Source organism: Oryx dammah, unplaced genomic scaffold (genome assembly GCF_014754425.2).
Source record: "Oryx dammah isolate SB20612 unplaced genomic scaffold, SCBI_Odam_1.1 HiC_scaffold_26, whole genome shotgun sequence".
Lineage (NCBI taxonomy): Eukaryota > Metazoa > Chordata > Mammalia > Artiodactyla > Bovidae > Oryx > Oryx dammah.
The window spans coordinates 37,571,783-37,587,289 of NW_024070210.1; the positions used below are offsets into that span (position 1 = coordinate 37,571,783).

Consider the following 15,507-nt stretch of genomic DNA (forward strand, 5'->3'; position numbering starts at 1 on the left):
CTTATCTTTCACCCTACAGCCCACAAATAATACAGAAACAGAAGTGAGGAATTCAGGATATTGGTTTCGCTTAGTCACTAACTAGCTGTTGACTCTGGGTAAATCATTTCATTCTTCCTCATCTGCACTTTGAGACAACTTATCAAATGTAAGTGATAAGACAAGAAGAAAACATTTAAACAATGAAGCCCAAGTCTGTGAGCCCTTGGGGCAATGAGAGGAAGTACCAGCTGGCTTCCTTGGTGGCTCGGATGGTAAAGTGTCTGCCTGGTTCGATCCCTGGGTTGGGAAGATCCCCAGGAGAAGGAAATGGCAACCCACTCCAGTACTCTTGCCTGGAAAATCCCATGGACGAAGGAGCCTGGTAGGTTAGAGCCCATGGGGTCGCAGAGTCAGACATGACTGAATGACCTCACTTTGACCAGCCAGATTAATTCTCTTCCTTTTGGCAGTTGGGAGTTATCAGTTGTGCTCAGTTGCTCAGTCTTGGACTCTTTGCGATCCCATGGACTATAGTCTGCCAAACTCTTCTGTCCATGGAATTTTCCAGGCAAGAATACTGGAGTGGGTTGCCATTTTGAAATCTTCTCCAGTTATTAATTGTACCTGCATTTAAAGGAAATTTTTATCTGCTAGAAAAGTGAGATGAATGCTGTAGCCTGCATTTAGAAGATGAATATGGATTATTCTTTACACCTTTTAGCAGAAAAAGAAAGAGGGAAGAGGGAGGGCAAGAGAAGACAGATGTGATCACTGGCATCATCTTACCTGGACTGAAGGCTAGGATCTGTGCCTATAAATATGCCTGGGCTTGACTCCAGAACTGGCAGTTATCTAAAGTAAAAATGAAAACAGAGATAAAGTGTGAGCTAGAATGAGTTTGATTAATCCTAAATCAAATCCCTGATTATACAAGGGAAGTGGCAAACAGATTCAAGGGATTAGATCTCTAGACAGAGTGCCTGAAGAACTGTGGATGGAGGTTTGTAGCATTGTACAGGAGGCAGTGCTCAAGACCCAAGAAAAAGAAATGCAAAAAGGCATTTTTGCATGTCTGAGGAGGCCTTACAAATAGTTGAGGAAAGAAGAGATGCTAAAGGCAAAGGAGAAAAGGAAGGACATACCCATCTGAATGCAGAGTTTGAAAGAATAGCAAGGAGATATAAGGAAGCCTTCCTCAGTGATCACTGCAAAGAAATAGAGGAAAACAATAGAATGGAAAAGACTAGAGATCTCTTCAAGAAAATTAAGAGATATCAAGGGAAAGTTTCATGCAAAGATGGGCACAATAAAGGACAGAAATGGTACGGACCTAATAGAAGCAGAAGATATTAAGAAGAGGTGGCAAGAATACATAGAAGAACTATACACAAAAGATCTTCAGACCCAGATAACGACAATGGTGTGATCACCTACCTAGAGCCACACATACTGGAATGCAAAGTCAGGTGGGCCTTAGGAAGCATCACTACAAACAAAGCTCATGGAGGTGATGGAATTCCAGCTGAGCTATTTCAAATCTTAAAGATGATGCTGTGAAGGTGATCCACTCAATATGCCAGCAAATTTGGAAAACTTAGCTGTGGCCACAGGACTGGAAAGTTCAGTTTTCATTCCAATCCCAAAGAAAGGCAAAGCCAAAGAATGCTCAAACTACCACACAATTGCACTCATCTCACACGCTAGTAAAGTAATGCTCAAAATTCTCCAAGTGAGGCTTCAACAGTATGTGAACTGAGAACTTCCAAATGTTCAAGCTGGATTTAGAAAATGCAGAGCAACCAGAGATCAAATTGCCAACATCTGTTGGAACATCGAAAAAGCAAGAGAGTTCCAGAAAAACATATATTTCTACTTTATTGAATATGCCAAAGCCTTTGACTGTGTGGATCACAACAAACTATGGAATATTCTGAAAGAGATGAGAATACCAGACCACCTGACCTGCCTCCTGAGAAATTTGTATGCAGGTCAGGAAGCAACAGTTAGAACCAGACATGGAACAACAGACTGGTTCCAAATAGGGAAAGGAGTACATCAAGGCTGTATATTGTTATCCTGCTTTTTAAACTTACATGCAGAGTACGTTATACAAAATGCCAGCCTGGATGAAGCACAAGCTGGAATCAAGATTATCAGAACAAATATCAATAACCTCAGATATGCAGATGACACCACCCTTATGGCAGAAAGTGAGGAGGAACTGAGGAGCCTCTTGATGAAAGTGAAAGAGGAGAGTGAAAAAGCTGGCTTAAAACTGAGCATTCAGAAAACTAAGATTATGGCAATTGGTCCCATCACTTCATGGCAAATAGATGGGGAAACAATGAACATAGTGACAGACTTTATTTTTTGGGGTTCCAAAATCACTGCAGATAGTGACTGCAGCCATGAAATTAAAAGACGCTTGCTCCTTGGAAGAAAAGCTATGACCAACCTATATAGCCTATTAAAAAGCAGACATTACTTTGCCGACAAAGGTCCATCTAGTCAAAGCTATGGTTTTTCCAGTAGTTATGTATGGATGTGACAGCTGGACCATAAAGAAAGCTAAGCACCAAAGAATTGATACTTTTGACGTGTGATGTTAGAGAAGACTCTGGAGAGTCCCTTGTACTGCAAGGAGATGACATTAGTCAATCCTAAAGGAAATCAGTCCTGAATATTCATTGGAAGGACTGGTGCTGAAGCTGAAGCTCCAAGACTTTGGCCACCAGATGCAAAGAACGGACTCACTGGAAAAGACCCTGATGATGGGAAAGATTAAAGGCAGGAGGAGAAGGGGACAACAGAGGATGAGATGGTTGGATGGCATCACCAACTTGATGGACATGAGTTTGAGCAAGCTCTGACTGTTGGTGATGTCCAGGGAGGTGTGACATGCTGCAGTCCATGGGGTCGCAAAGAGTTAGACATGACTGAATGACTGAACTGACTGAGAATGAGTTTGAGAGATTTCATAATCATATTAAGACTGTTGTCAGATGTGACCTTGACAATATCTTTAATTTTCCTGAGTTTCTATAGGGACTTACAATAATAGCCTACAATTCTAAGTTTTCCTACTGTTTTTCAAATTATTTTTCCATTAGTATATCAAATTTTCTTAATAATCTTGTGAAATAGCATTGGGCAATTAGGCAGGGCAGGAATAACAGAAGAGGTCCAGAGAGGCAAAATGAGTTGCCCTCGGTTATAGAATATAACACACGTTTACTCTGCTAGGCCTTTTGTGTGTGTGTATGTGTACACAAATGCATGGAGCTAGGGAAATAGAGATATATCTTCCTGTTTTGGTGTTTGTCATCATCATCTTCGCACCCAATGCCAGAAATCTGTTTTTTTCACTTATTTTACAAATATTTATTTGTAAATATTAAATATTAAAGATTCATGTATTTATTTTATTTTTTGGCTGTTGTGGGTCTTCATTGCTGCATGTAGGCTTTTCTCTAGTTGCAGCAAGACAGGGGCTACTCACTTGTTGCAGTGCATGGACTCATTGCGGTGGCTTCTCTTGTTGTGGAGCACAGGCTCAAGGTGCGTGGGCTTAGTAGTTGTGGCACAAGGGGGCTTAGTTGCTTCTCAGCATGTGGGATCTTCCTGGACCAGGGATTGAACTGGTGTCCCCTGCGTTGCAAAGTGAATTCTTAACCACTGGCCCACCAGGGAAGCCCCACAAATATTTATTGATTGTCTAATATTGTGGCGGGCTTCTTTCGTGGCTCAGTGGTAAAGAATCCACCTGCCAATGCAGGAGATGTGTGTTCAATCCCTGAATTGGGAAGATCTCCTGGAGAAGGAAGTGGTAACCCACTATACGGGGAGCCTGTCAGGGTGTAATCCATGGGGTTGCAAAAGAGTTGGACACAACTTGGTGACTAAATAACAACAACCACAATATTGTGGCAGATCTTGAGTCTGGGGATCAGTTCAGTTCAGTTGCTCAGTCATGTCCGACTCTTTGTGACTCCATGGACTGCAGCACGCCAGGCTTCCCTGTCCATCACCAACTCCCAGAGCTTGCTCAAACTCATGTCCATTGAGTCGGCGATGCCATCCAACATCTCATTCTCTGTCATCCCCTTCTCCTCCGGCCTTCAATCTTTCTTAGCATCAGGGTCTTTTCCAATGAGTCTGTTAATGAGTCCATTCTTCGCATCTGGTGGCCAAAATATTGGAGCTTCCCACCCACACTCTTGGCCCCCAGGGAAGGTGCGGTTACCAGGGTTACAGTGGCAAATAAGATAAAGAGACTCTGTGCTTGATGAAATCATAGTCTGGTGGGAAACAAGTAGACATGTAGAGCACTAAACGCTCTGTAGACCTCTGCAAAAGCACGTTGCAGCAGGAGTGTGGGGAAAGGGGTCTGAAGTCTGAACTGGAGAGAATTTGGAAAACTTCATTGAAAAGAGCGGCCTTGCAACAGAGATTTGGTGGTACAGGAATTTGCTGCTGCTGCTGCTGCTAAGTCGCTTCAGTCGTGTCTGACTCTGTGCGACCCCAGAGATGGCCTCCCACCAGGCTCCCCTGTCCCTGGGATTCTCCAGGCAAGAACACTGGAGTGGGTTGCCATTTCCTTCTCCAATGCATGAAAGTGAAAAGTGAAAGTGAAGTCGCTCAGTCGTGTCTGACTCCCAGCAACCCCATGGACTGCAGCCTACCAGGCTCCTCTGTCCATGGGATTTTCCAGGCAAGAGTACTGGAGTGGGTTGCCATTGCCTTCTCAGACAGGAATTTGCTAGATAAATAAAAACCGGCTCAAAACTTAACGTTGAAAAAAACTAAGATCATGGCAGCCGGTCCCATCACTTCATTGCAAATAGCAGGGGAAAAGGTGGAAGCAGTGAGATTTTATTTTTTGGGCTCCAAAATCACTGTGGACAGTGACTGCAGCCATGAAATGAAAAGACGCTTGTTCCTTGGAAGAAAAGCTATGACAACCTAGACAGTATTAAAAAGCAGAGACATTGGCAACAAAGGTCCCTATAGTCAAAGGTTTAGTTTTTCCACTAGTCATGTATAAATGTGAGAGTTGGATCATAAAGAAGGTAGAGCACCGAAGAATCGATGCCTTTGAACTATGGTGCTGGAGAAGACTCTTGAGAGTCACTTGGACTGCAAGGAGATCCAACCAGTCAATCCTAAAGGAAATCAACTCTGAATATTGATTGGAAGGACTGATGATGAAGCTGAAGCTCCAATACTTTGGCCACGTGATGCAAAGAGCTGACTCATTGGAAAAGACCCTGATGCTGGGAAAGATTAAAAGCAAAAGGAGAGGAAGGCTTCAGGTTGAGATGGTTAGATAGCATCACCAACTCAATGGATATAAATGTGAGCAAACTGCAGGAGACAGTGGAGGACAGAGGAGCCTGACTTGCTGCAGTCCATGGAGTCACAAAGAGTCAGACAGGACTTAGCAACTGAAGAACAACAACAGCAATAGATAGTGGTAGTATGTCAGAGGCAGAAGGAACAGCATCCGCAAACATATGACTATACAGGCAGAAGGAAACACCAAGTGTTTAGGGAACAACATATAGCTCAGTATTACTGACTAGGAGTAGGTAGGAGTAGGAAGAAGTTAGATTATTTTGAATAATTTTGGAGAATTACTTCCTCCCTTTCATTTACTCCCTCCATGCCCCACCAGTCATCACTCCTTATAGATTCGTTTCTTCCTCTGCATCCAGTACTTTGGTTAGAGCCTCTCCATGTCTGACCAGCTTGTCTGGTCAGCATGTCTGGACCAGCTTTTGTCTCCTGATTGGTCTTCCTGTCTCCAACAGGCATCCTTCCAGTCCCTCCTCCTGCCTCCCCACTTGGCTCCAGATAAGCCCAAACGTTCAGCATGGCACTTGATTGCATCTCCAGACACCTCTTGATAAACCATTACCATCTCTTTCATGTTTTCTCCATTCATTCCTTAACTAATTTCTTACTTTATTTTGTCCCTCCTTCATTAATTTCTCAAAAAATATCCCCTTATTCTTTAGCTGTATTTTTACAGCCTTGTTGGTATGTCAAGAAGGCTTCACGTCTGTGCCTTTTTTGTGTGTTTCTCCCTCTTGTAGTATATCTTTCCTATTCTCTGTCAGTGATTCTCTGCTTACCTTTCAAGACTTTCCCCGCTCAGGACCAATGGAACCAGCTGTGTAAAGCCTTTTTTGACACATGTCTTTGCTCACTGATTTGTAATTCCTTCACAGTAGAGACAGTATCCCATTCATCTTTGTGTCCTCAGCACCCAGAGCCATGCAGCAAAAGACTTCCTAGCAGTCATTTGGAATCAAATCTTGTGCAGTCCTGTGTTCTGTTGTTTTCTAGGAACTGTCTTCCCAGTACCAAATGATGATCCATTTTCTGAGGGCAGAGATCTTTCTCTTACTTTTCTTCTGCTTATTTTTCTCCCCTGTGCCTAGTTCAGTACTTGGGCAGTGCTTTTACTGACGTGCCTGTTAGGAATTCCTGCAGAATTCTTAGACCTGACCCTGCAAAACAGTCTTTAAAGCATATAAATATTTAACTTGAGAGTTGCACTCCTTCTCTACAGGCAAGGGCAAGCACAGCAAAGGAGGGCCCAAGGGCAAAATGAGCCAATCAGGAAATCACCCTGCCTCATTCCCAGCCCTGACTTCAGAGTCAGGGTGGCATGGAACTGAGTTCTTTCTGTCCTGTCTGAGGCACCAGAAGAAGTCTACAAGCTGGAGTAAGTAATCATCTTGGGGGAGGGCAGGAGCCTGATTTGCCAGATTTTTTAATTGAACCTACTGAGACCAAGTTCAAGTAGGTCTGTATCTATGCAGGAAGGCCCTGATTTATAAAACAAAAGTTATCCATTTATGATGCTTAATGAAATTATATTTAAATGGTTGAAAGGATCACAGTAAAACAAAAACAAAACACAATTCCATAGGGAAGGAAAATTTCTACAATGTAAAAAAAATGTCTCAGATGAACCTGTATTGTGACTTTGAATGTTTAGATAAAGGTTGCTTATGGTGAGCTTGAGTGCTTGTTTTGTTTCTTTTTCTTAAATGGATGATTCCAGTAAATGAGCTTTTTTTTCTTTTGACTGCGCCGGGTCTTCACCGCTCTGAATAGGCTTTCTCCAGCTGTGGCCCGCAGGGGCGACTCTTCCTTGCAGTGCGTGGGCTTCTTGCTGCAGTGGCTTCTCGTGGAGCACAGGCTCTAGCAAGGGCTTCAGCAGTTGTGGCTCTCAGGCTCTAGAGCAAGGGATCAGTTCTTGTGTCACACGAGCTTAGCTGCTCTGCAACAAGTAGAATCTTCCTGAATCAGGGATCAAACCGGCATCCCCTGCATTAGCTGGCAGTTTCTCAACCAGGAGACCACCAGGGAAGTCCTGCTTTATTTCTTTATTCCCTCATTTTGTTTTAAACTTTCTTTATTGGGGATAATTAACACTCATCCTGATTATTCCATGTGTAGGTTTATTTTCTCTCATGAAGAACTCTCTTAGATACTCCAGAAATGATTGTCATGCTGCATTATGGTCAGGAACTTGAAAGTCTGTTCATCTTGGTTTTCTCAGTAATGTGTTGTGGGCGTGGTCTTCCCAGCCCTCTGCCTCCTTGTTTTCTTATTAGTACAGCTCAGTGGGGCCTCCTGGAGGCTAACAGGAGTAGTTGCCCTCTTGCTCTTCCTCAAGGGAACTGAAGACCGTCCTTTTTAGTCCAGGTCCTGGAGCCCTTTGTGAGCCATTGATTCATGTTAATTCCCCTGCCTTTCATTTCTCTTCTATGTTATTTCCCCTTCCTTAGCTATTGACAATAGAAAGTAGAAGTCTATATTTCATTGTTCATTATTTTAGAATTATGCTTCCAATCTTCTTGATTCTCAGTCCTTAAAGAAGTCAGCTGAATCTCTACATATTTTTAGTTTTGTTTTTCCTGTGGATAACTGGCCCTAAAAGTTCTATCCAGTCTCACATTACAGAACAACTAATCTTCCACTCTTGGCTCTGAATTCGTCTTTCAGGAGAACAGGAGATGGAGAAAACAAATGGAAAAGAGGCCTTTGCTCTGACCACTGTGGAGACTGGCATAGAGAACCCAGGGCTGGAACTCACGGTAATTCACGAGTTTAGTTTCTGCACGTCTCTGTGGACTGACACATGGCCTCACATAGGGTATTTGGCTGCTCGCAATCCCTGTCACCCCTGACAGGGCCTTATGACTAACCTCAATTCTACCTCTGCTTACAGGAAGAAGGGATAAATCCGGAGAGAAGCAAGAGGACTGAAGAACGAGGACACAGCCTTAGGGGTGGATTAGAACCTCCCACACAACTGAGGTACAGGTGTTCTAGCGTTGATTCAGTTGGGGGCTAGGGTTGGCTAGTGTGGTCAGTGGATTTAGAAGAGGTCAGGCTTGCCCTGTTCTCAAGAGCTTGTGATCTTATTGTGGAAATAAGATTCGTAGCCATCTGCCATTACGTGTACACCTATCTATTTTTATGTAATTAATTGTTAAATATACCTGGGCCATAAGTAATGAGTTCAGTAGTATCAGCATTGGTTGGACTGGCAACAAAAATAACAACAATGAGAATAACAACAACTAACAATTGTTGAGTATTTACTATTGTACAGAATGCTTTAGGTAATTAAGTCATTTAATTTTCACAACAGGTGGATACTAATTTTCATCCCCCTTTTCAATTAGAAAATTGAGGCTTATAATTTTTTAATTATTTATTTTTGGCTGCACCACACAGCTTGGAGGATCTTAGTTCCATGACCAGGGATTGAACCCAGGAGCTCAGCAGGGAAAGTGCTGAGTCCTAACCACTGGACCTCCAGGGAATTCCCACATAGAATTTTTTCAAAATAGCTCTTCTGAAATACTCAGATTTGGGGATGAGGAAAAAGAGAAATCAAAAATTAAAAAAAAAAACAAACAGAGAAGGAACCACCAAGAGAGATAATAAAAATTAAAAAATACAATCTCTGAAGTCAAAAGAGAAAAAAGTGTCAACGATGAAGGTACAATTAATCTACAATGTTCTGTGTAATAGTCAAGGAAGGAGTAGGAACAGTCTTTGAATTTGGTCATGGTTGTAGTCGCAGAAGTAAAGTCCATAGAAGTTGTTGGGGTAAAATAGGTTAGATGGAAGCCATATTCCCTAGTGTGGAAAAGAGTCTGTATTTATTAAAAAAAAAAAAAAAAGCACAGAAGCCATACATTGAGAAGCTTAGAAGATATTGGATAGTTTCTAAGGGGAATATATGGATATATGTTTTCTTTCTTCTCTTTATTTTTGAGAGTTAACTCAGTGACTTCATAGAGAAAGCAAGCTTAATTTTTAAAATTTCTTTTCTCCAGAATTTCACTTCTATATTCAAATGGATATATATCAGTTGATATACATCAGTGTGGACATTACTACTTTCTATTTTTGTTTTTCCACTTATTTTATATATCACCTTTTTATGAGTTGACAGTAAGCTTTCTATAATCAACCAGGAATTGAACCTGGGCACTCACCAGTGAAAGCATGGAGTCCTAACCCCTGGATCACCAGGGAACTCCTTGAATATTTTTCAGTGATTCCATTTTATCTCCTTTGTTGGCTTATTAGGTATAACTCTTTGTTTTGCTATATTAGTGGTTGGTTTGGAGTTTGTGGTATATATTTTCAACTTACAAAGTCTACCTTCAAGTGATATTATACCTCATCATATATAGTATAAAAACTTTATAATAGTTTACTTCTGTTTGTCCCTTTCCAGCCTTTATATTACCATTGTTTCTTTATACATTTTACTTCCATACATTATAAATTACATTTTGTTCGGTCACTCAGTTGTGTCCAACTCTTTGCAACTCCATGGACTGCAGCACGCCAGGCTTCCCGTCCTTTCCCTGTCCTTCACCATCTCCCGGAGCTTGCTCAAGCTCATGGCCATTGAATCAGTGATGCTATCCAACCATCTCAACCTTTGTCATCCTCTTCTCCTCCTACCTTCTATCTTTCCCAGCATCAGAGTCTTTTCCAATGAGTTGGCTCTTCGCATCCAGTGGCCAAAGTATTGGAGCATCAGCTTCAGCATCAGTCTTGCATACTATAATATTATTATTTTTGTTTAAACATTGTTATCTTCCTATATATTCTAACTTAAATATACCTGCACCTGCATGAATCCCTATCTTTTTCCCTCCTTTATCAGAAAGCTTACTCTCCCTGAGTCTGAAGCTAACCTCTTTACCTTTCTTCTTTTTTTTATTTTGACTGCTTAGGCTCTTCATTGCAGCACGTGGGCAGGGACTTCTCACTGCGGTGCACGGGCTTTTCTTGTTGCAGAAAATGGACTCTAGAGTGTGTGGGCTCAGTAGCTTCTTAGTTTTCTCAGCAGGGATGGAACCCGAGTGCCCTGCATTGGAAGGGGGATTCTTAACCACTGGACCACCAGGGAAGACCCTTACCCACTTAATCTCCTTATCCATCCTTCTCTATCCCTTTCTAAGGGCCCTCTGTTTTCTACTTCTTCAATTACTCCTTCCCCATTAGACCCTCCCCCAATCTATAAGTGTACTCAAATTTCTTTCCTCTTATAATAAAATAAACAAAACCAAAAATCAACCTTACCTCAAACTTGTGCTATCATTTTCCTTCATGGCCAAGTTTCTTGGAAACGTGGGATTTCCTTACTGTTTCCATTTTCTCACCTCCCCATTCAGTGCAGCCCAGTGCAATCTAGTTTTTGCTGTCACTGCTCAGCTGAAATTCTCTTATTTAAGTGAGCAGTGAAAACCTACTTACCAAGTCCAATGTATACACATTTTCACTGGTCATCTCTGCAGCATGACCCTTCTGATCCTTTCTTTCTGGAAATTCATTTATTGATTTTTAAAAAATATATTTTTTTACTTAGCTGTGTTGGGTCTTAGTTATGGCAGACAGGATCTTTCATTGCAGTGTGTGTGGGCTCAGTAGTTGTGGCGCGCAGGCTTGCTTGCTCCATGGCATGCGGAATCTTAGTTCTCTGACCAGGGATGGAACTCTCATCCCCAGCATTGCAGGGCAAATTCTTAACCACTGGACCACCAAGGAAGTTCCCACTTACTGATTTTAATGGCGCTATACCCTCCTCATTCTCCTGCCTCTCTGGATGTTTCTTCTTGTCTGTTGTTTTGCAGAGCCTGTTTTTGTCTTTTCTTCTCATTCCTACACTTAATGTCTGGATACATAAAGCCACATCTGATGTCTGCACCTTTGTTCTAAGCTTCTGGCCTATATATCTAACCACTTACCAAATATCTTCATCTAGGTGTGGTGTATATACTTCATATTTAACATTAAAATGAAATTTCTCTCAGCATAGGTGTGACACTTTTCTACTAAGTCAGGCCCTGGCTGGGCTTTAGGCATACAAAGATAGATAAACTCACATTTCCTCCTCAGGTCTGTTCCTCCTCCTGTCTCCTCTTTTTGGGTGTGTGTTAGTGTCCTGACTGAGTCACTCACCACAGGAACCTCATTTGTCATCCCAGTTTTTCTCCACTTGATGTTGATCCTCTTTCTCAAACAACTGTGCACTCACCTCCTGTGCATGCACCTCCGGTGTACCCTCAGTTACTTCCTTACTGGCCCCAGCCTGTCACCCATCCCACTGCTTCCAGAGTGATCTGTCTCAGTTCAGTTCAGTAACTCAGTCATGTCCAACTCTCTGCGACCCCATGGATGATGGCAGCACCCCGGGCTTCCCTATCCATCACCGACTCCTGGAGCTTATTCAAGCTCATGTCCATCGAGTCAGTGATGCCATCCAACCATCTCATCCTCTGTCATCCCCTTCTGCTTCCCACTTTTAATCTTTCCCAGCATCAGGGTCTTTTCAAACAAGTCAGTTCTTCGCATCAGGTGGCCAAAGAGTTGGAGTTTCAGCTTCAGCATCAATCCTTCCAGTGAATATTCAGGACTGATTTCCTTTAGGATGGACTGGTTGGATCTCCTTGCAGTCCAAGAGACTTTCAAGAGTCTTCTCCAACACTACAGTTCAAAAGATTCAATTCTTCAGTGCTCAACTTTCCTTATAGTCCAACTCTCACATCCATACATGACTATTGAGAAAACCATAGCTTTGACTAGATGGACCTTTGTTGGCAGAGTAATATCTCTGCTTTTTAATATGCTGTCTAGGTTGGTTATCGGAGAAGGCAACGGTAACCCATTCCAGTACTCTTGCTTGGTAAATCCCATGGATGGAGGAGCCGGTAGGCTGCAGTCCATGGGGTCGCTAGGAGTCGGACATGACTGAGCAAGTTCACTTTTATTTTTCACTTTCATGCACTGGAGAAGAAAATGGCAACCCACTCCAGTGTTCTTGCCTGGAGAATCCCAGGGACAGGGGAGCCTGGTGGGCTGCCATCTCTGGGGTCGCACAGAGTCAGACACGACTGAAGCGACTTAGCAGCAGCAGCAGGTTGGTCATAGCTTTTCTTCCAAGGAGCAAGCGTCTTTTAATTTCATGGCTGCAGTCACTATCTGCTGTGATTTTGGAGCCTCTCAAAATAAAGTCTGTCACTGTGTTCATTGTTTCCCCATCTATCTGCCATAAAGTGATGGGACCAGATACCATGATCTTACTTTTCTGAATGTTCAGTTTTAAGCCAGCTTTTTCACTCTCCTCTTTCACTTTCATCAAGAGGCTTCTCAGTTCCTCCTCGCTTTCTGCCGTAAGGATGGTGTCATCTGCATATCTGAGGTTATTGATATTTGTTCTGACAATCTTGATTCCAGCTTGTGCTTCATCCAGGCTGGCATTTCGTATGATGTACTCTGCTAAGTCGCTTCAGTCGTGTCCGACTCTATGTGACCCCATAGACGGCAGCCCACCAGGCTCCCCCATCCCTGGGATTCTCCAGGCAAGAACACTGGAGTGGGTTGCCATTTCTTTCTCCAGTGATGTACTCTGCATATAAGTTAAAAAAGCAGGATGACAATATACAGCCTTGATGTACTCCTTTCCCTATTTGGAACTAGTCTGTTATTCCATATCTTCTTGACCTGCGTACAGATTTTTCAGGAGGCAGGTCAGGTGGTCTGGTATTCCCATCTCTTTAAGAATATTCCACAGTTTGTTGTGATCCACACAGTCTAAGGTTTTGGCGCAGTCAATAAAGCAGAAGTAGATGTTTTTCTGAAACTCTCTTGTTTTTTTGATGATCCAGCGGATGTTGGCAATTTGATCTCTGGTTCCTCTGCCTTTTCTAAAACCAGCTTGAACATCAGGAAGTTCATGGTTCAAGTATTGCTGAAGCCTGGCTTAGAGAATTTTGAGCATTACTTTACTAGCGTGTGAGATGAGTGCAATTGTTCGGTAGTTTGAGCATTCTTTGGCATTGCCCTTCTTTGGGATGGGAATGAAAACTGACCTTCCCCAGTCCTGTGGCCACTGCTGAGTTTTCTAAATTTGCTGGCATATTGAGTGCATCATTTTCACAGCATCATCTTTTAGTATTTGAAATAGCTCAGCTGGAATTCCATCACCTCCATGAGCTTTGTTTGTAGTGATGCTTCCTAAGGCCCACTTGACTTTGCATTCCAGGATGTCTGGCTCTAGGTGAGTGATCACACCATCGTGATTATCTGGGTCATGAAGATCTTTTCTGTATAGTTCTTCTATGTATTCTTGAGCCCTCTTCTTAATATCTTCTGCTTCTGTTAGGTCCATACCATTTCTGTCCTTTATTGTGCCCATCTTTGCATGAAAAATATCCCTTGATATCTCTTAATTTTCCTGAAGAGATCACTAGTCTTTCCCATTCTATTGTTTTCCTCTATTTCTTTACATTGATCAGTAAGGAAGGCTTTCTTATGTCTCCTTGTTCTTCTTTGGAACTCCGCATTCGAATGGGTTTGTCTTTCCTTTTTCCCTTTGCCTTTCACTTCTCTTCTTTTCTCAGCCATTTGTAAGGCCTTCTCAGACAACTAATTTGCCTTTTTGCTTCTGTTTAGAAAATGCATATCTGCTCTTATTCTGCTGTGTATGCTCAGTTGTGTCTGATACTTTACGACCCCATGGACTGGCACCCGCCAGGCTCTTGTGTCCATGGGATTTCCCAGGCAAGAATACTGAAGTGGGTTGCCATTTCCTACTCCAAGGGCTCTTCCCAACCCAGAGGATCGAACCTGCATCTCCTGCCTCTCCTGCATTCCAGGTGGATTCTTTACCTCTGTGCCAAAGGGGAAGCCTGCCTATGTTATTACCTTGCTTAAGTTCTTCAGTGGGTCTCTCCTTTCTACAAGACAAAGTCTAAATGACCTGGCTTCTGTTTTCTTTACAAGCTTTCTTCCCATCATCCGTCCACATGCTCCCTGCTTCTCAGCAATAGTAAATCATACTGTTCTTTCAAAATGCTAGGCTCACTCAAGGATACTTTTCCTCCTCTTGAGGTACCCCAGCCTTTTCTTCTGACTCCTTGCAACATCTCCCCTTGGCAAGCCCCTTCCCTTTTACCTTCGGATCAGTTCATCTGTCCTCTTCTTGTGAAAGCTTGTTTGACATTCACTGGCATGGTTGCCTGCTCCTTCTCCTCTACTCTCCTAGCAATTGTAACTTTGGAATTCTGGAATGGTCCCTCCCTCTGGTATTCCAGTCTTACGTGTCTAATTAGAAGTCACATGGGGTAATGGAAAGAGGTGGGGTTTAAATTCTAACTCTGCTAGCAGGCTGTTTCCTCACTTAAGAGCATAACATTAGCCTTGTGGTTTTGGGGGGTGTGTGATTGACAGATTCTTGCAGTACCTGGTAAAAAGGGCTTACTAAATAGTATCTGATTTTTCTTTCCTTCGGAGGCAATTCTTTTTTTTTTTAAAGTAGTCCATATGTGCTCACACTCACTCAGTCCCCTGCAATTCTGTTTTCATCTAGTCATTCTCCTGTAAATGGCTTTTTCAAACAGAACCAGTCACCTGTTTACTGCCATCGTATTTGCCATGCAACCTGATTTTATACATCACTGAATGTCATCAACCTTGCCTCCTCCTTGATCATTTCTCCTTTTCGCTTTTCTTCCTAGCTGCCCAACTGCTCCTACTAAGTCTGTTGTTTCTTCTGGCTGCCCTATCAGAGTGACTGTTCTGACTTCCTGGGAGGATGGTGGTAAGCCTGACAGGGATGGGTGGGAATGGCAAGATAAATGGGTGGGTGTGAACTGCACAAGTTACTGGGAGGGAGGTATGGAAGGACATCTTGGGCGGACTAAGTTGCGTGTCAATGTAAGTCCTGCGTGAAGAACTTTAGGCAGCCCGTCCTTCCTGGGAACTCCTCCCCCGACCCCTCCAGTTTTCTTTTGTTTTTCTCATTAGAACCTGAACATGAATTCAGCTGCTGAATGAAGCAGAGCTCCTTTGTCCTCAAATTCCTACTGAAATCATTAAAAGAAGGTGTAAATAGGGACAGCTTGTATAGCACAGGGACTCCATGATGGGCATTAATTGTATGATAGAAACCTGGAGAAAGTTTTTCTAACAATGGAA

At 42.7% G+C, this 15,507-nt stretch overlaps 1 long non-coding RNA gene across 1 annotated transcript; it reads left to right on the forward strand.

Moving 5' to 3' along the window:
• Window positions 1-6,676: 6,676 nt before the first annotated feature.
• LOC120852939 lies at window positions 6,677-8,311 on the forward strand. Its single transcript, XR_005718686.1, has 3 exons — window positions 6,677-6,712; window positions 8,002-8,093; window positions 8,228-8,311. It is a non-coding gene; the product is annotated as an uncharacterized LOC120852939 (long non-coding RNA).
• Window positions 8,312-15,507: the final 7,196 nt, after the last annotated feature.